Source organism: Pogona vitticeps, chromosome 1 (genome assembly GCF_051106095.1).
Source record: "Pogona vitticeps strain Pit_001003342236 chromosome 1, PviZW2.1, whole genome shotgun sequence".
Lineage (NCBI taxonomy): Eukaryota > Metazoa > Chordata > Lepidosauria > Squamata > Agamidae > Pogona > Pogona vitticeps.
In genome coordinates this window covers 275,363,308-275,387,182 of record NC_135783.1, presented here as the reverse complement: position 1 = coordinate 275,387,182, position 23,875 = coordinate 275,363,308, and the positions used below count along the sequence as shown (strand labels likewise).

The window sequence follows — 23,875 nt, the reverse complement described above, 5'->3', positions numbered from 1 at the left end:
GTCAGAAAAATGGCATTATTGTTACCTTGCGTCTTTATCAAACTAATGAGTGTCAATGTGAGCTTCATTTTTATAAACAGAATTAATATGAAAGGAATGCTTAAATTGCTAGCCAGATGTTTTTGTGATAGTCATCTCTGAGTGAAACACTGTAGCAGGCCACTCTCAAGCCTCTACCAATCCAGGCCTCTAAGAGTGCTTACTACCTCTCACCAAAACTGCTGCCACCAACCTATCCTTAAAATCAAAAGGACAAGTGTTTCTTTCAAAACAAATAAAGTGTTTATTGATTACACAAAATAAAAGGAGTAAATCACAGGTTTAAATCAATTAGTCAATCACTGTTTTTCAGACACTAGCTCACACAGACTTTTCCCTCACTGATAGGCTCATTCTCACTCTCTATCAATCTCTCTAATCACTCATCTCTCAAACTGATCTGATTTGCTCTCACACATCACACACACCTTATATAACCCAGCTCTTCCCACTTCTTCACCACCACCCCGTCCTCTCATTGGCTGAGGTTCCTCTGCCCAGCTGTGACGGACAAGTGAGAGCAGAGCCGAATGCCACAAACACCATGCCAAAATTGCTGCTTAAATACTAATTTATTGCCACATTTTAAAATAGGAATCAGCTGCATTCTGCCTCTGTGTGTCTTTAACATATTATGACCAAAGTCCTATTGCTTAGCACAGTAAATTGTACTAGAACAGGCCTATTGAATCAATGAAGATTTTGTGAGTCAATTCATCTGTACGTTCCATTGACTTGAATAGTTAGAGACAGTTAAAGTAGGCCTATTTGAATCAGTGAAACTTATGGAAGGGTTGGGTCACCAAATCTCCCTTTATTCAATGAGCCTACTATATTGTGATTCACTGCACTAAAAAAAAGTCTGTTTTTCCTCTGTGTAGGAAATAAAGGCATGTATTAGGTCATTGGGTCTCAACCAACATTCTATTGGTAATTTAGATGAGTTATGGAGGGGGGGTTATAGCAATTACTAAGAATTCATTTTATTCCTGTTTTCCAGGAATTGGGCTTGCCGTCTCTTACTAACGCTACCTGACAGCAGGGGTTGTCCATCTGCATATTTATTGCACTTGAGCTGTAACTTTGGGCACTCATTGCTTTTCTTAATGCTCTGTTCCTGCTGCCTACCAGCTTACTATAAATAATATAATAATAATCTTATAAATATCCTTCTTGGAAAAGTGTTGTTAATATTCATAGAATCATGTAATAATCAAATTGGAAGGGGCCTACAAGACTATAGAGTCCAAATCCCTGCTCAATGGGGGAATCCAAATTAATGTAGATCTGATAGATGGTTGTCTAATTTTCCCTTGAATGCCTCGAGCATTGGAACACTTGCCCCTTTCCAAGGTAATTGGTTCCATTGTTGTACTGCTTTAACAGTGAAGAAGTCTCTCCTGACATTCTGTTGAAATCTAGCTTCCTGTAGCTTGACCACATTATTACATGTCCTGCATAATCAAGAACAGATCCTGCCCCTCCTCTGTATGACTCATCATAGGCATCCTTCAGTCTCAAGAGACTATGGTAACATGCTCTGAACTGAGGAGTGTCCTCTCCAGAGCATGAAGCCCGGGTAAGGTAATATGGAGGATAGGCTGTTACCCAAGCAGGAGATCCCCCCTCTCCACATTGCTGAAATGGTCCAATGGAAAGGCAAGAGCCAATACAACTGGTTCCAGCAATGTCGCAGGAGTTGGCAGAACGACACGAGCTGCCTTCGGGACTCCAGCTCCAGATTTTGCCTCGAGGTTAACTCCTGAAGCCTTTTCCATGAGTGGATATAGCCACAAGGCAGTGGAGGTTTGAAATCGGAGTTTTCCTTCTCCTAGATGGGCTGCCTTCCAAATGGCATAACCTAATTAAATTAATCATTATGGAATAAGTCCAACAATGGGCTCTAACCCCAATTTTATCCCATGTCTTCCACTAATGGGATGATTTCAACCCACCAGTTCCTGCAGCGGAGATCTTAATATCTGCAGTCTTCTGTAACCTGGTTTCTTCCCCCCCCCCCCCTGACAATGTTCTGACACCATGGAACAATTCAATTCTGCAATTATTTTTCAAAATTGCATTCCTTTGGTGTATCATGCATTTTGTAAATGTAAAGATTCTAGCTCTGCCCAAACCCATTCCACCATCATTTGTATTTGCAGAACCTTGTCAGCATAAGTGTTACACTGGTTGTAGTTTTTCCCCAGAGCCAAGCTGACTACCTTTCAGATATTTGAAAAGTGCTATCATATCTCCCCTCAGTCTTCTTTTGCCAAGGCTAAACATGCCCAGCTGTTTCAGTCTTTCCTCACAAGGTCTTGGTTTCCAGTCCCCAATCATCTTCTCTCTCTCTCTCTCTCTCTCTCTCTCTCTCTCTTCTTTTCTTATTCTATCCCATCTTGGTACTCCTTTCTTAAATTAATTGTTTTAATTAATATTGCAAATGTATTTTTATGATTATATATTTTTATATTGATTTATTTTATGTTGTAAGCCACCCCGAGTAGACATGGTCTAGAGGGGCAGGGTATCAATCAATCAATCAATCAATCAATCAATCAATCAATCAATCAATCAATCAATCAATCAATCAATCAATCAATCAATCAATCAATCAATCCTGGTTTCTCTTCTCTGAACTAGTTCCAGGTTGTTAGCATCCTTCTTAAAGTAAGGTATTCAGAACTGGACACAGTACTCTAGATGAGGCCTAACCAGTGCCAAATAGAAGGGAACAAGTACCCCATGGGATTTCGAAACTGTACTTCTATGCCTAAAATAGCATTGGCCTAGGTGTAGAACTTTGCCCTTATCCCTATTAAATTTTATTCTGTTGTTTTCAGCCCAATGCTTGACCCTACCAGGACCATTTTGAATTTTGTTCCTGTCTTCCAGAGTATTAGCTATTCCACCCAATTTTGTGTCATCTGCAAATTTAATCAGCATTCTGTGCACCCCTCATCCAAATCATTAACAAAATGCTGAAGAGCACTGGGCCCAGGACCTTTTGGTAGCCTACTTGTTATCCCTTCCCAGTTTGAGGAGGAGCCATTGATAAGCACTCTCTGCATATGATTCTATAAACAACCCTCTATTCACCTGGCTGTTGTTCTATCTAGGCCACACCTAGTTAGCTTGCTAATCAAAATATCATGGGGCACGTCATCAAACTTTTTGCTGAAATCAAGATACATTACTTGGACCACCTTCTCACCACCTACCAGGGAGATATTGTAGTGATGGTTTTGATCATGGTGGGAATGCCAGTTCTTTGAAAGAGTGATTTATGGGATATAAGATTGAGAACAGCTTAGTTAGATCATGTGCTCAGCCACAGAGAGCCTGGTTTCCACAGATTGATCTTGCAATGCTCTAGCACAAAATATTCAGATTTGTTCAGAGAAGATGTATTCTGCATGCAACAGGGTGTCTTTGGATAAAACCAAAAATCCTGAAAATTTCAGCTTTCATTACTGCTGTGCTTGCAAGTAGAAAGGTTTCATTTAACTTCTCTTGCCCTGGCACTGAATTTGAGTTATGTTATCAATGACTGACTCTTTATTTATTTATTTAACAGTATAGCAGATACAAATTCCTCCTGACTACAGGCTTATAACACCGTCATGAAGAATGAGGTAATGCCTTGCCAGTAATATTAAATCTAACATTTGAGTGTTTCTTTATAGTATACTGTCATCAAGGGCCATATTGATCTTGGGAATGGGAATTTAAACCTAGGCTATAGCTCAGAAATGCACCTTTCCCATGACAGCTGGAAGTATCCTGGTAGTTCAGTTCTATAATCAAGCCAATTTGTTCATTTTGCCACAGAAATGGCTCCATTTAGTAAATATATTACTTCCTGTGATTTGATTACAAAATGAGAGTGTCAAGTATATAAATACATAAAAAGAGTAGAAACCAGAATGCTATTTTGCTCTATAGTCTGTTGCTTCTGCTTTTGAACGTGTTTGTTGTGATCAATTTTAGCCTCATATAATTATATCTCTAGTGTCAACACAAGGGCCTAATCAGTGCTTTCATCTCTTGAGCTTAGGAATGTGTTGTTGTGAAGATCAGACTTTACTGAGAGTCATATTAGATGATAAATTTAGCATGTCATTAGAAGCTATGCTTCCTTTAGCCATGAAAGATATCTGGTTGCTCCTATACATCAGTACCCTGTGTTTCAGTGAGCTTTGATCTATGAATGATAATTGGAAGGGAAGCAGGGGGCTAGTTTTCAAGCCTGACTGTGGAGACACTTCTACCAGAGGAAACTGCATTGTAGAAGGAAAAACAGGCTAATTGCAGGGAACTTGCATTTTCCTTCATATCTGTTTTCTTGTAATGCTGCCCGTAGTTGTGGTTAAAACGCTGTACTGCAGCTAAAACTGTGCTCACGACCTGGGGTTCAAATCCCAGGTAGCCGGCTCAAGGTTGACTCAGCCTTCTATCCTTCCGAGGTTGGTAAAATGAGTACCCAGCTCGCTGGGAGGGGGGGGAATGTGTAGCCTGCATAATTAACTTGTAAACCGCCCGGAGAGTGCTTGTAGCGCTGTGGGGCGGTATATAAGTCCAAAAACAAAGCAGAGATATTTGTGCTAAAACAAAGCCTAGGAAAGCTCGTTCTTTGGAGTACAACTCGCAAGACTGCCATGCTGGCTGGGATATATTGGGGATTGCTGTATTTAAGCTGTACCTTACATATATATTAAATTCTTCAGAAAACCTCCAGTTTATGAATGTGGGATATTGTGCTTCTGTACCCACAATTCAAAAAGCCAGGAAATGGCTCAATATTGGTGCAAATTATTGGGCCTGTGTTGGCAGCAGAAAAACAAATGCCATTCTTTACACATCAACGGGCAGCCTGAATGTTGACAACACCAATGGCAGCAGTCAAGATGGTCTACAGGATACTACCATTCACACTTGTTGAAAAGCAGCCCTGGCAATTGCTTTGTGTTTGGTTGAGAAGTGGTGATTTGATGAAAAAAGGAGTCAAGTTTCTGGGATTTTCCCTTGTGTGGTGTTACTTTGTTAATGGCAATGGTGCTGGAGGGGACTCCTGTTAACACCTTAACCATTAGCCTGTGGAGTGTCTCAGGGTTCAGTGATTCTCCATACTATTTCACATACATGAAAAACTTGAGAGCCTGTCCAGAATTTTGCTGATGACATCCAACTCCATCTGTTTTTTAAGATCTTCCATGAGGCCCTTTCTCAGACCCCAGTTTGTGGTCACCTAGCCCCCCCATTTCATCATAAAATCTACAAGGAATGAAACATGCCATTTAAACATACATTTGCCTTCAGACCTCATTTAATCCAGAGTTAACCTTCTTTTAGAAACTGGAAGTGACCATTCTGTCACTTCCTATTTCTGATTAGCAAGGGTGCATGTGTTGCATTAAATGGCAAATGATTCTGCCAAGATATCTGGGAAACATGAAATATTGAGAGGCTGTGGTGCAACCCGCCAAACACTGGGGATGACTGGGAAGCAAAGGTGTTCCAGCTCCTCAGAAGTTACCTATTCTGTTATAAAATGCATTAAAAGAACCAGAAATTCTCAAGGATACCCATAAATAGATAACATTCATCTTTCTTTGCCTAAACCATCAACCACATTTTCCCAGTGATCATATCCTTAGAAGTGCTGTATATCAAGAAGTTATGAGATCTTTGGGGAAGGAGGGGGTAGAGCGACAGCAGTGAGAATGGGAATCTTAGGGCTCTGGGAACCCCTGTGTAAATTCCGAGTCAGAGGAGCCCCCCTAGAAATGAAGGGGGCAAGTTCTTCACAGGAGAGTGGACTTGTAGCAAGTAGGGCCGGGAAACCTCCGAATTCAGACAGCAAATCTGTCTTTGTGAGAGTTTCCTTCCTAAAACAACTGGCTTGGGAGACGCCATGTCTGGTGAATCACCTGCTAACTTTGTCAGGAGGGGAGATGTATGAAGAAGATTTATGCTTGACTGCATGAAAAGTGAGTAACTGACTTCTATTCAGCTTCAGCAATTACAAATCAAACTTAAGAGGCTGACTTTAAAGGAGAGAAAAATAAACAAAAAGTAGCAAAGAAGCACTTGTATCCCTGAAACATTGGCAAATTTTTACTGTGTCACATCTAAGAGAAACAGAAACAGAAACTAGCTAAAGACATAGGTCGAGTTTTTTTTCTCTTGTCCCCCTGTTCTCCCTGGATGGCATAATTATCATATCATAAAATTAGAGATTTGAGAAGATTGGGAACTCCCACCTTAAGTGATCTTGCTATGAGCTGCGAATCGTGGATTATAAATTAAAACTGTTATTGGCCAAGGTTGGATTTACAACTGGATGCATTAGTGGGAGTCTGAGTCTGGGCTGACTCATTTAACATGAGGGTGAACTGATTAATGGTTTTACTGTTTTATATCTTCTGACTGAATTGGGAATACAGGAAGGGGGAAAAATAAATAAAAAGCTGGACTTAGTGGACCTAGGAGAAAACAGAAGAACTCTTTTACGCTGTAGCAGAAAGTGTTATTCTACACTAAATTTATATTCAGGAATGTTTAATGTACAGGGGTTTTACAATTTTATACCATCAAAATTAACAATGGAAGATTCCCTCAAGAGTTACATAAAGGAGTTTCAAATAAACATTGTCAATCAAATTAAGGATCACATGAAGGCCCAGACCTTTGAAGTTAAGGTCATGATTTCAGTATATAATGTGGAGGGGGAGAGTGTGCAGATGGAAGCCCAGCCCACCAGAGCAGCGGAAGCAGCAGAGACAGAGACTTCTTAGTTGTCTCTTCAAAATCTATACCTTTTTTAAACATTTAAACCATTCATGTATGTATTTTAGTATACAATATTGGCTACAATCATAATATTGCTCTCAGAGTATATAATGTTCTCAAAATCCTCTAGAAACATACCTCATAAAAGTAATTCTTGTTCCAAATCTATATAATTTTGGGATGATTTAACCGATGAACTTTGTATTTTATACCAATAATAACTGAGTAGGTTCCTAACACATAATACTGTAGATCGGTGGTCCCCAACCTTGGGCCTCCAGATGTTCTTGGATTACAACTCCCAGAAGCCTTCACCACCACCTCTGCTGGCCAGGATTTCTGGGAGTTGAAGTCCAAGAACATCTGGGGGCCCAAGGTTGGGGACCCCTGCTGTAGATGTTATCTAAAGCATTTTGTACAGATTTTCTTTATATAATTATTTAGCCATTTCTATCATGTCTATATCAATATCATATTTAATGTATATTCATTAAGTACTATTTGTTTTTCCCCATCCTTATATCTAGCTTCAATTTACCATAAAAACCACCGTGTTCTGCTTTTACCCTGATTAATGATCCCTCATTTCAGTTTATTTCCCTTTTTTAACATATAAGATATGCCCCTTTACAATTCCAGAAATTAAGTATATCCATGCTATCAACATTGAGGGCCACCTTAATATTTTTTCCTTTTTCAACTTTCTAAGTAACTCCTTCTCTTATATGTCTTTTCCCAATTCTTGTTTCTATCTTTCTAAACATTTTGTCATTCCTTGTGTCATATGAAAACATTTTATACACTTGATCTATCTCCAGTAGATCTTTATGTACTTGATCTATCTCCAATAGATCTTCTAGGTTATTTTTAAATAATTCTGCAGATTTTCTCCCCTTATTTTCCATTAACACAGTTAAAATTCTCCTCAGCTCTAGGATTAGAATTAAATCTCTTAAATTTTTCCCTCTGATTTCCTCCAGCCCTTCTTTTGGGTGGCATACATTGTCCCCAACCCTTACATTTCCTTGTTCATTATTCCCTGTCTCTTGTTGAATATCGTCCTTCTTTAGTTCCTCCTTGAATGATTTCACCTCTTTCTAATGGGATCTCACTATTTCTAAGATTGCTTGAAGGGTAGATTTTGTTTCATCCCAAAATTTCCCTCGTTGTAGCATTATGTCCCAAGATGCCAAGTACTTGTATTTCAAGTAAAACATGTCCAGTAGCTTAGAGCAGTCAGTCCAGTTCCATCAATAACTGCTTCAATAAGTCCACTTTAGTAAATTGATCACATTTAGGGTTATTTTGAATCCAGTCTCTGATGTAAGTTGACAGCCCCGTTCACTCAATGTTTGCAATTAGACTTTCCAAAGTAATTGTTTATGTTTTAGTCAGTTCACAGGAAAAAAGGAAAGTCAAAACAGAATTCCAAGTTTGAATGTTCAAGGTCATGTTCTGGGCTTTTTGCTAACACTATAGTTAGCCACAACAGTTGCTAACTCCCAGCGTTGTTTGACTAAAATAATTTTAAGAGGAAAATTTCTTAACTTTAACACAAAAGTAATACCAAACATCCTTCCTTGAAGTATAATTACCGTATTTTTCGCACCATAAGACGCACTTTCCCCCCCAAAATGGGGGTGGGAAGTCTGTGAGTGTTACGGAGCGAAGAAAACAGATTATATTTTCCTGTTTTCTTCTCCTAAAAAATTGGTGCGTCTTATGGAAAGGTGTGTCTTATGGAGTGAAAAATACGGTAAGTGTTTAATGTCAAATTTATTTTCTTTGCATCTCTTTGTGTCTCCTTCCCCTTCTCCAGATTTACTGCTCCTCAATTTAGTGGTGGGGCTAAGATACTTTTTTCTGTTAAAGGGGATTTTTCCATCCAGGGATAGTCATAGAGCAGTATAGTTAAGATTTTGTTTCTCACCCAGTGAAAACGACAATGTTAAATCACCTGATTTATTGTTTCTTCTTTTACTGGTTGCTGAAGACTTGCAAGCAAGCTAATTCAACTGCTTGTTTCCTCTTGCTGGTTGATTGGGGAGATTCTTGGATCAAACATGGGTAACCACCACCCCCCATGATTGATAGGCTTCTCCCCCATTTTCCCTTCTCTTTGTGGTGGTTTTAACTCCCTAGGGGGTTCTAAACAGGTTGGAATTCAGCCCAGGGGATGCAGCTCCATACTCCTCCTGTTGTCTCAAGCTGGAGTGGGAGGCTTTTGGCTCTCCATGCATCCTAGAGTTATAATACCTGTGATTTTCTACCACTGGCTGTGTTGGGTGGGGATTCTTAGAACTGTAACATTTGCTGAATTGATTTGGTGTTCATGCAAGAATAATGCTGTTTCTCACACTGAATTTTTCAATTGATGAAACAGAAAACACAAAATGACTGTAAGGTTATTTGTATTAATAAAATTTCAATTATCTATAAGAGTACTGTAGAGTCTATGGTGAAATTGGCTGGGGGGAGGATAGGCAGGGTGACCACATACTGGGGCCTGAGAGACTGACAAAAGGGCCTCCTGGAAGATTTTAGAAGTTTTAGAAGTTAAAAAGCAATAATTAAGGAGTTTGAATGGTTCCATCATCCTAAAAGAAATTACCTCCCACAGAATGGGTTTAAGTATGCACATTTTTTCTTATCCACATATTTTATCTCTTTTCTATTAGCTGTAGATTTATGGTCACTTGTGTCTTTGTGTGTGTGTGTGTGTGTGTGTGTGTGTGTGTGTGTGAGAGAGAGAGAGAGAGAGAGAGAGAGAAACAGTGTTACTTTTAAAAAAAACTACAACTCAAATTCCCTTTGCTCAAATATCCCCAAATTTGGCAGAGACAAAAGCAGACTTTCTGCTACATCTGTGCCAAATTTGCTGCTGATCAGAGGTCCAGTTTCGTAGTTATATATAGAACTATGAAACTGGATATATATATTTTGGGGGGATGTACCCCATTTTATGATTTTGCCTATAGAATTTTTTATGTGCTTTCACAAAATATATTATACATAATTTCTATTCATGTGATGGAAATGTATCTCATGTCCCCTCACTCTGGGAAATTATCTATGATGTCTCCAAAAGACATGTTCCCCAGCTGTCCTGCTTTAGATATCTGAAAATTCTAGAATTTTAATCAGCATGTTATGTCCATCTAGCCCTGAGCTCTCACCCTTTGCTGCAGTATGCTGGAGTTTTTTTTTCCGTGCTGACTTCAGTCTTTGAATGTATCACTATGTAAGACATTTTTGTGTGCTTTCACTGATACTACAGAGTTTCCCAGAAGATGATGCAGCAGTGTTAGGTTGTGGTTTCAGCTGGGGGCATCTCACCTTAGAATTTCAAGGGGGAGTTTCCTCTGCTGAAGTAATGAGACATACATGTGGCAAGTATTTTCTGTTTCACTATTTCTATTGCAATGAAGCATCTAAAACATCTGTCATCCCACAGATAAATGTCACCCCAAGAGTGTTTGTTGCCTAGGGGAGACAAGAAGAGACAAGCCACCTGGATTGTATGTGATGTCCATGCACTGGCAGTTGAATTTTACTTCAGAACTACCAATAGAATGGCATCTACTATATGTGAAGGCAGCAACCCAGTTTAGTAGCTAAGACCTAGGTTGCATGCCTAGCATTGTTCTCTAAGAGAGAGAAGAGTGACCTCAGAATCAGGAGCAAGAATTCTTGAGGTGCCATGACTGCTCCCCCAGCAACTGCCTGATGGCAGGGCCAACTCACACTTAGGTTATTGAGGTGTTTAGGAAGCTTGTCAGTTTGAGAGATTTACAAGGGATTTAAATCTCATGCAGGAATCAGTTAATAACTTCACAGAAGTCCCAGGACTCACATTTTTTTGGCAGGGAAATGAAGTCTGACCTGCAGTAAAGGGCTAAGATTTGTATCCTTGTGCTATTGCTTAGGGAGTGAGGCAGTCAATGAAACCACCCTCAGAGATGGCATATGGAAGCTTTTAATTTTAAAAGCACATTATGCATTCTAAAGTTATGTTCAACTAAAAGTATGCATGTGGCACATCTAAGATATTACTTTAACTGACCTCCTGGATTTCCTTCTATGCTAAAAGTTAATCCTGGATTTAAGAGTTTTGATTTACTGCTGCTGCTGCTTTGTAAGATTTAAGTTCTAACAACTGGGATTGGCAGCCAAATGTTCAATTACTGCTGAAGACGGATGAAAATTTTCCCCCACTCTTAAGTACTCTTAGAATATGTAAATATGCCACCTCAGAAATGTAAAGCAGATTTAAATTTAAGATTTTAATTTTAGCCAAAATAGATCTCTTTGCAGTTCTACTCAGAAAAGTTAAAAATGGAGCAAAGTAAATAAGAATGGAGGTAAAAAGAAGGTGAGATTGTCACATGACCAGATGCCCTAAGTCTTGAGCCCTGGGAAAGGAGAAACAGGTGGGGAGGATAACTATGACTGCTGTTACTCTCCAGATGTTCATAAACTGCTGCTGCTCATATCGCCACTTGTTATTAGCAGTAGCTTGGGCATGTTGTGAGGATTGCTGATGGCTGGATTCCAAAAGATCTCCTGTATGGAGAATTAGTGCAGGGAAAGCACCTCAGCCGGAGACCACAGCTGTGATACAAGGATATCTGCAAACAGGATCTGAAGGCCTTAGGAATGGACCTCAACAGATGGGAAACCTTGACATCTGACTGTTCAGCCTGGAGGCAGGCAGTACAGCATGGCCTCTCCCAATTTGCAGAGACACTTGTCCAGCAGGCCAAGGCAAAGAGGCAGTCCTGAAACCAGCGAAATCAGGGAGCTGGAAAGGGGGCAGATTGTATTTGTCTTTAGTGTGGAAGGGATTGTCACTCTCAAATGATAACGTCGCTGATAAACAGACCCAGGTTTTATCAGCGCAACGATTAATTGCCTCACACCACGGAGGAGCGAGACTTCTCTCAGTCTCTTGAGAGGCTGAAAAGAGCGGGAAGATTACCTCAGGTATAAAAGGGGGAGTCCTCCTGGCTAACCATCTCTTCTTTCTCAGGTACCCGCCCACCCACCCTATTTCCAGTGTGAGTTTTACTGTTCGCCTTTTGGGGCCGGATAGGAATTTTTGACCTTCATCCCGATTGGCTCTGGGATGGGCAGATTTTTCACCTATCCCACACTAGTAAGGGTTGTTGGCAATTGTAGGGTGAAATTTTGGTTACACTGGTGGATAGTGCGGAAAAACAGGTATTTCTCGGTGAGTCCCAATTTTAACATCATGTAAGCTAAGAGCGTATCGGACTTCCCAGGGCTGCGAATCATGCGATTCAGCTCCTGGGCGGGAAAGATGTGCTGGGCCACTTCCGGACCAACAGTCATCAATTGACGATGGCTCGAGATCTGGGGGTGTTTCAGTAGTGGCCTGCTGGGTTTCTGCCGTCATTAAGACCGCGAGAACCTGGGGCCGGGGGACTCGCCCGTATGATGATGGATTTATCTGTTTCCTCACTACTGCAGACCCCCCCTTTGCTAATTGATTAGCAAATATTTCTTCGGAATGATTAATAAAGTGTGGCCCATGATTTAATCCATACTTATTTTGTCTCGCCTCTTTATTCTGGGGTTGGGGGGCAATTGGCCTTGTCAGCCGCACTAAATGCTGTTCCAAGACCTCTGTTCAGAGCACGTTACCATAGTCTCTCGAGACTGAAGGATGCTTACTAAGAACTGGCTCAGATGAATTAGCCATGAAGGTAAAGGGACTGAGATTAAGAGTTTGCAGAGAGGAGAAAGAAGGTGCTCAACAGGGGCTATCAGAGATCTTTCCCTAACGCAACAAAGAAAAGGTGGAATGGGTGGGGAGGATAACCTTTTGCAGCCCTGCAACATGTTCCAGCTGGATTTTTTCAGAAGAGAGATTGAGCAGTACCAAAAGCCTAGTTGAATCAGGAGAATGGAAATGAGATCTCTGTCTGATATTTCAAGGCAGAACAAGCCAAGGAAGTCCTTAGAGCCAGAAGCACCAGGACTTAGGAGAGAAATAGACCAATGAGATTTTCTGGCTGAAATACTGCATTCTGGAAGACCAGGAATAGTGATTTCAGGTGAGCCTGGTCTAACCAAGCTTCCTATTTAGGCCAGTGATTTGTGCAAAGAACTAGAATATCTCCTACTGAAGGAAGCCAGTAAAACAGAGCCTAGAAACATTTTGCTTTGGTCAGGAAACAGAATTCTTTGCTCCTCTAGGAACTTTGGAATAGAACTTCCATAGAATTCTGCGTTGGAAAACAATGTTTTCTGCCTCCCTCCTTTGACTTCCCTTTAGATATGCCTGCTGTCAATAGATATAGTGTGACAAAGCTCTCTCTGAACATTTGGGGGTTAGTAAAAGTATAAAGGAACAGTGAAGAGGTCTGCTTGACTGTAGTGAGGTGAGGTCCCCATGGTGTTTGATTAATAAAGGATATAACAGTTTGGTATCTGAGGATACTGCAAGGGGGGCAACATCATAGGACTCAACTAACAATTACAGTATATTTCTTATCTGTTTTCAAATGGTGCTTTTGTCACTGAGCTGACAAAAGAGGCTTATTCTATATTGGTTGACCCAATACTGTGAGTAATTGCTGTGAGTTCTTACTAGACCAGCCCTTTCTTCAAGTTCTCTCCAGACAAATTCTAGTTTAACTAGTAATTTCCATGTAACACATACCCAAACAAACAGAAGGTTTGGAAGGGAACTTGTCCATATGCAAGAAGGTTAGCAGTAGTACCTCTGGATGCTGAATGTGAAAGGGATCCATACAAAACATATAAACTAACTGTGCCCTTTATCTCTACTTTTTAGACAGCTGTGGCCAGACCAGCCAGGCAGACGGTGTGATTAGTATCAATTTGCAAAGATACAGTGGTGCCTCACTTGACGATATTAATTCGTTCCAGCAAAATAGCTGTAGAGCGAAAACATTGTCAAGCAAAATAAAAAAGCCCATTGAAATGCATTGAAAACTATTCAAAGCATTCCAATGGGCTGAATACATGCTCATCCAGCAAAGATCCGCCATACGGCGGCCATTTTCAGTGCCTGTAAAGTGAGGAATCCATCCTAGAAAACAGCAGGGGGCCATTTTGAGCAGCCGGTGGCCATTTTGAAAACCTGACAATCAGCTGTTTTGATCGTCGTAATGCGAAGAATCGGTTCCCGAAGCAGGGAACCGATCGTTGCAAAGCGAAAAAAACCCATTAAAACATTGTTTTGCAATCACAATTGCAATTGCAAAAACATCGTTGTGAAGTGGCTTTGTCGTTATACGAGGTAATTGTTAAGCAGGGCACGACTGTATACAGATAAATAACATACATGTGGAGGGTTCCCTAAACAGTTCATGGAGAATAATGAGATGGTGTCATTTGTGTATAGCTGCTTAAACTAACCAAAAGTAAGAATAAAATTTTAGGGAAAAATAAGTATCTCAATAATCTTTTGAGCCTAAATATTCAGGCAATTTCTGAAGTATAAACTTTCTATACATTAAAAAAAAAAGACCATGGTTTTCATTAAGCACATGTTAATGGTTCCACTGCTGAGGAAGCAAGCTTCTTTTCCCAATGGAATAATGACTCAGCTCTTCAGAAGTGGGAGGTGCTTGCAGCATCGGCATTAAAGAGGAAGCCACACATGATCACCCCTGTGTTTATAATCTCGATGGATTCTATTTTTGAGTGCTGAACTGAGAAAAGTATTCTTAGAAAAATCATAATCAATGAAGCATACACAGCAGGTGAAGATATTGTTTTTCCTTGAAGGCTGGATACCAGGATGAATACGTATTTGCTTCAGTTCTTTCATGAATCAACTAAAGCCTGCACATAAATGAGCAAAGTTTGTTTTGCAATTCTATTTTCATAAGCCTTGTTCTGATTTTTTCCAGCACTACCATAAAGCAGTGATTAATTATAGAGGTGCTCATGATAAGACCTTCTGTTGTTGTTGCATGCTGTCAAGTAACTTCTGATTTATGGTGACCCTATGAATGAGCCATCCTGTGCTCTCCACAGCAACCCTGCTCAGTTCTTGTAAATTCAAAGCTATGGCTTCCTTTATAGAATTAATCCATCTCATGGTCATCCTCTTTTCCTGCTGCCTTCAACTTTTTTCTATTTTAGTGAATCTTGCCTTCACGTGATGTGCCAAGGTATGACAGCCTCAGTTTCACCATATTTGCCTCCAGGCTTGATTTGTTCTAGCACCCACTTATTTGTCTTTCTGGCAGTCCAGGGTATCCACAAAGGCTCCCTCCAGCACCATATTACAAACAAATCTAATTTTTCCCTGTCAGCTTTCTTCATTGCCCAGCTTTCACACCCATATAAATTAATTTGTTATGCAATAGTCTGAATGATCTTGTCCTTGGCCTCCAGTAACATGTTTGTTTATTTATTTATTTTTCATTTATTTATTTATTTCATTTATACCCCGCCTATCTGGTTAATTGTGACCACTCTAGGCGGCACCATCCTTACACATGATGATCTTTTCTAGTTCCTTCAGTTCTGCCCTTCCAAGTCTGATTGTTTGGCTGCTGTCTCCATTTGGACTGATGATTGAGCCAAAGTATGCAAAATCATTAACTATTTCATCATTGTGAACACTACAATTGTGCAGTTCTTTTGCAGTAATTATTTTGATCTTCTTAATGTTCAACTGCAGTCCTGCTTTGGCACATACTTCTTTCACTTTCAGCAAAAGTCATTTCAAGTCATTGCTGCTTTCTGTCAATAAGATGGTGTCATCTGCATGTCTTAAATTACTGATGTTTCTTCCTCCACATTTCACTCCTGCTTTATCTGAGTATATTCTAGCTAGCTGTATATGTTCTGCATACAGGTTGAACAGATTAAGGGATAACATGTGCCCTTGTCTGACACCTTTGCCTTTAGGAAACCATTTTGTCTCTCCATATTCTGGCCTTAAAGCATCTGCTTATCCTGTGGTCAGGACTTGATCCCAATATTTTTTCACATTCAGTCTTCAGTAAGAAATATCCTAGCTTTACATGAGATCTGGTGAGACATTTGATCTTCCCAATATTTTGTACTTCTAATCCTGGATCGATACACAGCAAGGCCAATTTTAAAAGGCCCTGGAAATTATCATTACCTTGACACCCATAGTCGATCACAGGGCAAGAGCAACCACCACAACACGGGGGAGTACCTGAACTATATGGGTGTCATCCTCCTCCCTTTAATGAGCTTCAATAATAACTGTTGTTGAAGTTAGTTACATGGCAAAATGAAGCTTTTGTTAAGTTACAGCTGTCATCTAAGATATATTTGTATCTTTGCCATTGGAAGAAGGAATTAACTACCAGTATCTAGTTGTGCTTTTCGAGCTATTGTTCAACTTTGCTTTTAGTAATCCATCAAATAATAACGGAGTCTAGGATTTACTTTTCATAGCCCATGTAAAGTGAGCCTCATGGTGCACTGGTTAAACTGCTGTACTGCAGCCAAAACTGTTCAGAACCTGGGGTTTGATCCCAGGTAGCTGCCTCAAGGTTGACTCAGCCTTCTGTCCTTCCACGGTCCATAAAATGAGTACCCAGCTCATGGGGGGAGGCAATGTGTAGCCTGCATAACTAACTTGTAAACCGCTCAGAGAGTGCTTGAAGCGCTATGGGGTGGGATATAAGCTGCACTCTTTGATTTGCTTTTGGTTTAAATAATTTAAATTACTTCTTGTGAAGAGAATTTCTGATGCCATTTCCAGGGTTAGCTTCCATGTTTTAGTAGTGTTCTTTATTTCTGATTCAAACTTAACAAAATGAATGGATTCAGAGCAGGCTCACATATTGCTTTTCTCACCCGGAATAAGGTAAGGTAGCCTGTGTTCTATCACCATCATAAGGATGCAGCTTCTGTATTCCCAATATTATAGATGGCACATCTGAATTGATTCCAGAGTAATAGCTACTCTTTTGATTTATATGATATGTCCAGCCAAATAGAAATCAACAGGAAGAAAACAAAATATGAGAAATAGCAAGTTTGTGCTGTGATAATGGATGTCTCCAGTACTAACTGTATTCTACTTTTCTTATACATTCAGAAACCAATTCAGCATGTTTCCTTCAAGCTATTTATCAAGCCTTGGAATGAAGTGCATGCATGTTGGGTGGATAATGCATCTGAAATTGATTCTAAACTTACTTAAAACATTGTGAATGCACCCAAAAGAGCCAGTGAGTATAATAGCATCTGGCCTTTCCATAAATCTTTGTCATAGCACACAAGCAACCTAAGGGACTACTTTTAGTTGGCTTTAGTTACTGGCCTGTGCCAGTTGAAACTGTACAGATGTTCTCTACACCTTTATGGAACCAGAGATGCTAACAAAAAAGAGGTGCTAGGTATTTCTTCTTCTTTTTCTTGCATCATCACTGAACAGGTTAACAAAGTTTCAAATCCTTCCAAGGGAGAAGGGGAAAAGTTATTTTTACAAAGCAATGATTAACACTTAGAGATACAAGGCACTCAAAAGTAATTGTCATTGCAATTACAGTTTTGTAAAGAAATGACTCTTTGCTTTCTGTTTATTCAGAAATAACTCCTTTTACTTTTACTTACTTTAAACACAGACATGAATTGAATGTGACAAATCACTGACCTGTGATACAAAACACACCTAAGTAGCTATGCCATAAAGATCCTATAATTCTAAAAGTAATGAAAACTGTTGCAATTGTGCGTTTGTTTGTTTGGATCCAAGGCAGCTTACAGTATTAAAAGAAACAAAGTTAAAACCCAATAATAAATTGTTACAATATTTTAAAAGTGTTAAACAAATATTATATTAAAAGTCATAATAATAGCAAGATTAAAAACACAAGTACAAGACAGAATAAAATGGTCCCTTAAAAAAATCACCTTAGTCAGCAAGTAATTTAAAGGAAAGACTACCTGAAGATAAAGGTCTTTGTCTGCTTGCAGAAGGACAGCAAAGATGGGGCCAACCTGGTCTCCTATGGGAGGGAGTTCCAGTCTCAGAGCAGCAACAGATGAGGACCTCTCCCATGTTGCCACCAAACATGTCTGTGAGGGTGATGGGATGGAGAAATGCCTCTCCTGATAAAACCCAAGCAGGCTCATAAAGTGAGATATGGACTTTTATATAGCTTGGACCCAAGTTGTTTAAGGTTTTATAGGATAAAACCAGCAATTTGAATTGTGCTCTGAAACGACTTGGCAGCCAATGGATGCTGTAACAGGTAACTACTCTAGTAACTACTCTAGCTGCCTAGAGTGGTCATTCGACTAGATAGGTATGGTATAAATGCAATAAATAAATAAATACCCACATCCTAATTTAGTGTTTATATGAAGTCAACATTAGCATTTGCAAGGGAGAACTATCTGCAGCCAAGATGCTATACAATATTCAATTACGGTACATAGAAGAGATCTTACCCTTAGCATATCTTAATAATCTGACTTCCCTCAGGTATCCATGTCCAAAACCATCTTAGGTTTTGAAAATCATCCACACCTTAAACACAGACTGGGATATTGACAGACAATCAAGTTCTTCCAGAATTAATGATATGAAAGATGTGCCTGCTAGCATGTAGCCTGCTTCTGGTCAAATATAGTCTAATCATTTTAACATTTTAAATATGTTTGAACTTTATTTTCATTTCATATATGTCCATGATTTTAAACTGTGCAATGCTTTGATCCAAATATAAAAAGTGTACGTGCTGCTGAAAAGAGCACCTCACTTACCTTTAATTGTTCTTGGGAGATTATGTGTGATTCAATTCTTAATAGAATTCTTGTGAATCTAGACCTTAATTTGGATTACACGGGTTTTATTTGATCTGCCAGGAAATCAATGAAAACAAAGTAGTTGTTTGATATTGGACATCCACAAGCGCGTGGGAGTTCTTGTCTTGTGTTTTGAGAATGTTACAGAAACATAAGGGAGTGAACTGAAAACAGATAGCAGTTACTCCTCCTCACCCGTCCAGCCCACAACAATCTTAAATGACATCCACCTATCTTCTTTGTCACACATGTCTGTGGGGCTTTTCACAAACACTGCTGCTGCTGTTAAGAGAATGCCATCAATAATAAATGATGCCAGAAGTGCAGACAAAGGCATTGAGGTAGGGAGATAATGATGGCAGACGATTTCACAGTGTGGAGGAGTTCCTGTGATGATAAGTTTTCTTATTCTGCTGTAAAACTGCAGGAGGAATATTCTCCCCACCCTACCCCAACCCAAATTAAAAAAAAGAGACAGAAGAATTATCCACAAAAAGCCTGTGAGAGGATTAATAAGGGATTGACAGAGAAACGAAGCATATGCCTCTGCTTTGTGAGTCTGGACAGTCATTTGGCAACTCGCAGTGGTGATTTCTGCCAAGTACTGTCACAGCTCTGACAAAGAGTCAGGATGGGTTTCATAATTTTCATGAATTTAAATGTCTGTGTGGTAAACAGCAACCCCTGAATGAGGCTGTACCATTACCTCACCACCTCACCAAAGTCATTTCTTAATACACTCCCCTATTGGTGGATGGATTTTGTGCAAAGAAAGAAAGGAAGGAAGAAAGCCTGGCCATTTGGGGGACTTTGTGTTGTGAAAATGAAGAATTTGATACGCTTTGAACACCTAGTGTTCAAGTCTCTCATTACTTTTTATGTCCTGATATGCTCACCAGATGTAAACAAGCTTTAGTTTTGTATCACTTTGAGGTTTCTCTCTTTTATATTACTGAAAAATAATTAAACCTGTAAATCAATAATTGTCTCATCTGTTCATTGAGCTCTGTAAGCTGCAACATGCATTGTGATAAATATTTGTTCACACCCCTTTCTTCCAATACAAGAACTAGTCACTGATCAACAAAAGGGCCTGCTGTTTTATTCTGTGACTTACCCAGGAGTAAAGAACTCTGTCAAAAGGTCTGAAGGAGTGCCCAGTACAGATAATCTACTGTTAACCCCTCTCTGCATACTAGATAAGACTCACAGTAATTGAAAAGAAAGGTCATGCAAGATTCCCTTTTGACAAAGTCATCTGATTCTTCTTCAGGCAAGCTTGTTCTGTCATTTTGTCATTCTAGATTTCAACCATAGTTTCCATCAATGGAGATATGAAACCAGCAAACTTGTAATTTGATGCTTTCTTCAAAAAACAACAACACACACAGACTGAACAGAAACTTCAAAATCCAGAGAGGAATCTCTCTCGAGTGGATTCTGTAAACATCCCTCGACATCCCAGTAACATAGAATTGGATCTAGAGACATTTCTTCTGAGAGTGCTCCTCTGTCAATGAAGTCCCCTCCTTGATAATCCATTAGTTACCCATTTCTCCTCTCTCTCTCTCTCTCTCTCTCTCTGCTTATTAACTGCACATTTGGCCTATTGATATTGCCAAGAATTCTTCCCTGGGATTTGAAAGTATGAAGGACTCTTCACAAGTAGCAAGTCAGCAGAGGCAAGTTCAAATTGTTTCCACATGAGACAGACAAAAACAATCCCAGATACCTTGATGCAAAACCACCTAATCCTAATAATCACATTGTCAAATGTATTAAAATATTTTAGATTGTGCTATTATTGATTATTAATTAATTAATAATTGAATATTGGTTTTGGCTATAATAGGTTAACCAGTGACAGATGAGCAGACGCTGTCATGATTTGTAATTTACTTGCCAAATTATGAATACAAGGGTTAAAGTTGGAAAAGAATTATCTCTTCTAATGGGATTTCAATGTATTCCTACATTTTGTTCATGCCTGTCACCAAAGTGCATCTTGGAAACATAGTTTGCATCCTTTAGCAATTATTTTCTACCATGTGTATTACAACATTATGATATAATTTCCCCTGATTGGCTTTCATCCACTGTTTGCTGTTTATAACTGGAACAGACAGGTAAAGAAGGGTGAAGGCTACAGATTCAAACTTTTAAACTCATTTGGCAAATACTAACTAAAAGATTAAACAAGATTGTTCCATACGTACATTTCCATTAAAAACAAAAACAAAACTTACTTCAGAAATTAAAGGACTAGAAGAACAACATAACCATACAGGGATATGTTGGAGCTTCTCTACATAGTCATACAAACCATGCAGCTCACACAGGTACAGCAAGCATAAGTGAATAAATAGGCAGTAACTCTTGCTTCAAATTACAAAAACAGACAAGCAAACAATCAGAGGGATTGGCAACCTAGTGTCATGAGATACAGTGGGGTCTTGACTTGGAAGGCGGTTCTCAAGTCAAAAAGTCTGTAAGTCAAGTCTCCATTGGCCTACAGTGCATTGAAAACCGATTAATCCCGTAACAGGCCGTTTTTGTTCCATTTTGGTTTTTTTCTGGTCTGTAAGTCAAATCTCAGTCTGCAAGTCAAACCTAAATTTTGCGGCCAGAGAAGTCTGTAACTCAGAAAGTCTGTAAGTCAAGCCATCTGTAAGTCAAGGGTCCACTGTACATATAGCACTGTGGAGTTTTGTTTTGTTTTTGCAGGTTATAAATTCCCCACCCCCCCCGACTCTCCCATTAAACACCTGGTTTGTTTGTTTGTTTGTTTGTTTGTTTGTTTGTTTGTTTGTTTCTTTCTTTCTTTCTTTCTTTCTTTCTTTCTTTCTTTCTTTCTTTCTTTCTTTCTTTGATCTTTTTGTTATAGTATTTTGGGTGAGAAAAACATTGGTTCCTCTTGACAATTGTCCAGTTGTGTCCAACTCTAGGGCGCAGTGCTCATCCCCATTTCCAAGCCACAAAGCCATCATTTGTCCATAGACAGTTTCTGTGGCTACGTGGCCAGCATGACTAGACACGGAATGCTGTTACCTTCCCACCATGGTGGTACCTATTTATCTACTCGCATTTTTACATGCTTTTGAACTGCTCAGTTGGCAGGAGCTGGGACAAGTGACAGGAGCTCACTCCGTTGTGTGGGTTCGAACTGCTGGTCCTTCGACCTTGCAGTCCAGAGGCTTTGCAGTTTAACCTGCAGTGCCACCACGTCCCTTGAGAAAAACATATCCCAATTGCAACAGGTGATAGATTTCTTGGGATTTTTGTCTGTCAGAAAGGTACGGGAAGTGGCTGAGTGTCCTGGGACACTGTATACAATTCTTTACATTTTTATGGCCAAAATCCTATTGAGTTTTTATGCTGGCATGAGGCAAAGTTAGCAGAATTGTCACAAGTTAAGAAGTCAGTGTAAATATTTAGTGCTGTGCATTAAGTTGCTTAACAACAAATTCCAGCGCTAACTTCTTAACGTGTGGCAATTCACTGCCAGATTTACACCAATTGTTTTATGCTGGCGAGCACAACTTATAGAATTTTTACCAGTGCCACAGAATGCCTTCCTTGTAAGTCTAGTTCTAAGTAAATTCTGCAACAAAAATGATGAGGCAGAAGTGTACCATCAGGATGGATGAGGGCAAATTTAACATATGAATGCATTTGCTTGATATTCTTACTTTTCTCTCTCAATAAGGTATATTTTAATTTGAACTGTAAAGTGGCAACTGGCTGTCAAATAAAATTAATAGGAGCTGTTCATAAAACATTTCCTTGTTTTTCTATTTCTCCCAGCTGCCCCATACTTGCAATACGGTAAAGGAAAGAAACTCTTCCTAGGAGTTGTGTTTTTCATTACATTTTCTAGGGGAAAGGGGTGTATATGTGTGCTATGTATGTGTGTAAACACATTCTCCTAGTGTGATGACACATTATTGCCTAGAAAATTACCTTTTCGATAACAGAAATGATTGCAGGGTCTATAAGAACTGTTGTCTTCACACTTTTATAGAAGAAACTGACAGATTTTTGAAATATGGGGTGATTTCCGTGATCTGGGGCGCTTCGGCAACGCTAAATTGAATATGGAATTATTTGTCCGTGGAAAAAATGAAGATCCTTTCATTCTCTTTATTGTGTATTTTTGCCTTATGGTAGGAGCGCTTGGGCCTCGGTAGAGCCTTTTTGCCCTGCTCATTTCCTTTTTAAAGTGGTAGAGCATAAAGCAGATGGTGCAGCAGAGAAAAGCAGTGAGTGGAACTGAGAAAATTTTACTTTAAGCAATTTGGGTTAGACATGGGCGATGTAGGTCAGTAATCTTCATGCTATTTAAACTATATCACTCAAATCTTTTAAATTCTAGCTGATGAGTTGCTATAAAACTGCTGGGGTTTTTTTTTCAGAAGAGCTTTTGCTAGCTCATTGTGTTGTGTTAAAACCTAGGTCAACTTGAGGCAGGCTATTGATTATGTGTGAAAGTAACTTCTAAATATATGAATATAGATGATTCCTGCCAACCTCTGCTCTTGAAAAAATGGAGACATAACAGCATTAGCTGGGAGGACGTGGTGGCGCTGTGGGCTAAACCGCAGAAGCCTGTGCTGCAAGGTCAGAAGACCAAGCAGTCGTAAGATCGAATCCACGCGACGGAGTGAGCGCCCGTTGCTTGTCCCAGCTCCCGCCAACCTAGTGGTTCGAAAGCATGCAAATGCAAGTAGATAAATAGGTACCATCTCGGTGGGAAGGTAAACAGTGTTCCGTGTCTAAATCACACTGGCCATGTGACCACGGAAAGATTGTCTTCGGACAAACGCTGGCTCTATGGCTTGAAGAGCGGGATGAGCGCCGCCCCCTAGAGTCGGACACGACTGGACAAAAATTGTCAAGGGGAACCTTTACCTTTATCTTTTTTTTAACAGCATTAGCAGCATATTGTAGTTTGTTACAGCCGGAGTAGACCCTCAGAATGAATAGGGCTAGTTAACCGTTTCCATTCACTCGGTGAATTTGCTTTAGTTAAAAGTAACAACTGGATTTAATTGAATGAGTAAAAATTCATAGAATCAATTTGTAGATATTTTAATTCTGTTGGATTTGGTAAGTGTACCTTGGGGACAGCATGTCATAAAGGAGTAATGAAGTTTCTTTTGGGATCATAGATCCCGCTTAGATTTGCCTTGGTGTCCATGGTTCTATACAAATGAGGAATCATGGCTCTAGAGTTGAGATTGGGCTC

At 39.6% G+C, this 23,875-nt stretch overlaps 1 protein-coding gene and 1 long non-coding RNA gene across 5 annotated transcripts in view; one reads left to right on the top strand and one right to left on the bottom strand.

Annotated features, from left to right (window-relative positions):
- Positions 1–23,875, top strand: part of LUZP2 (leucine zipper protein 2) — a 484,579-nt gene that overhangs the window by 299,818 nt on the left and 160,886 nt on the right. The gene's annotated exons all lie outside the window — the stretch shown is intronic.
- LOC144585842 (uncharacterized) overlaps positions 21,336–23,875 on the bottom strand; it is a 757,174-nt gene continuing 754,634 nt past the window's right edge. The window contains exon 2 of the long non-coding RNA XR_013540421.1: positions 21,336–21,486. This is a non-coding gene — a long non-coding RNA (uncharacterized LOC144585842). The remainder of the gene's footprint in view (positions 21,487–23,875) is intronic.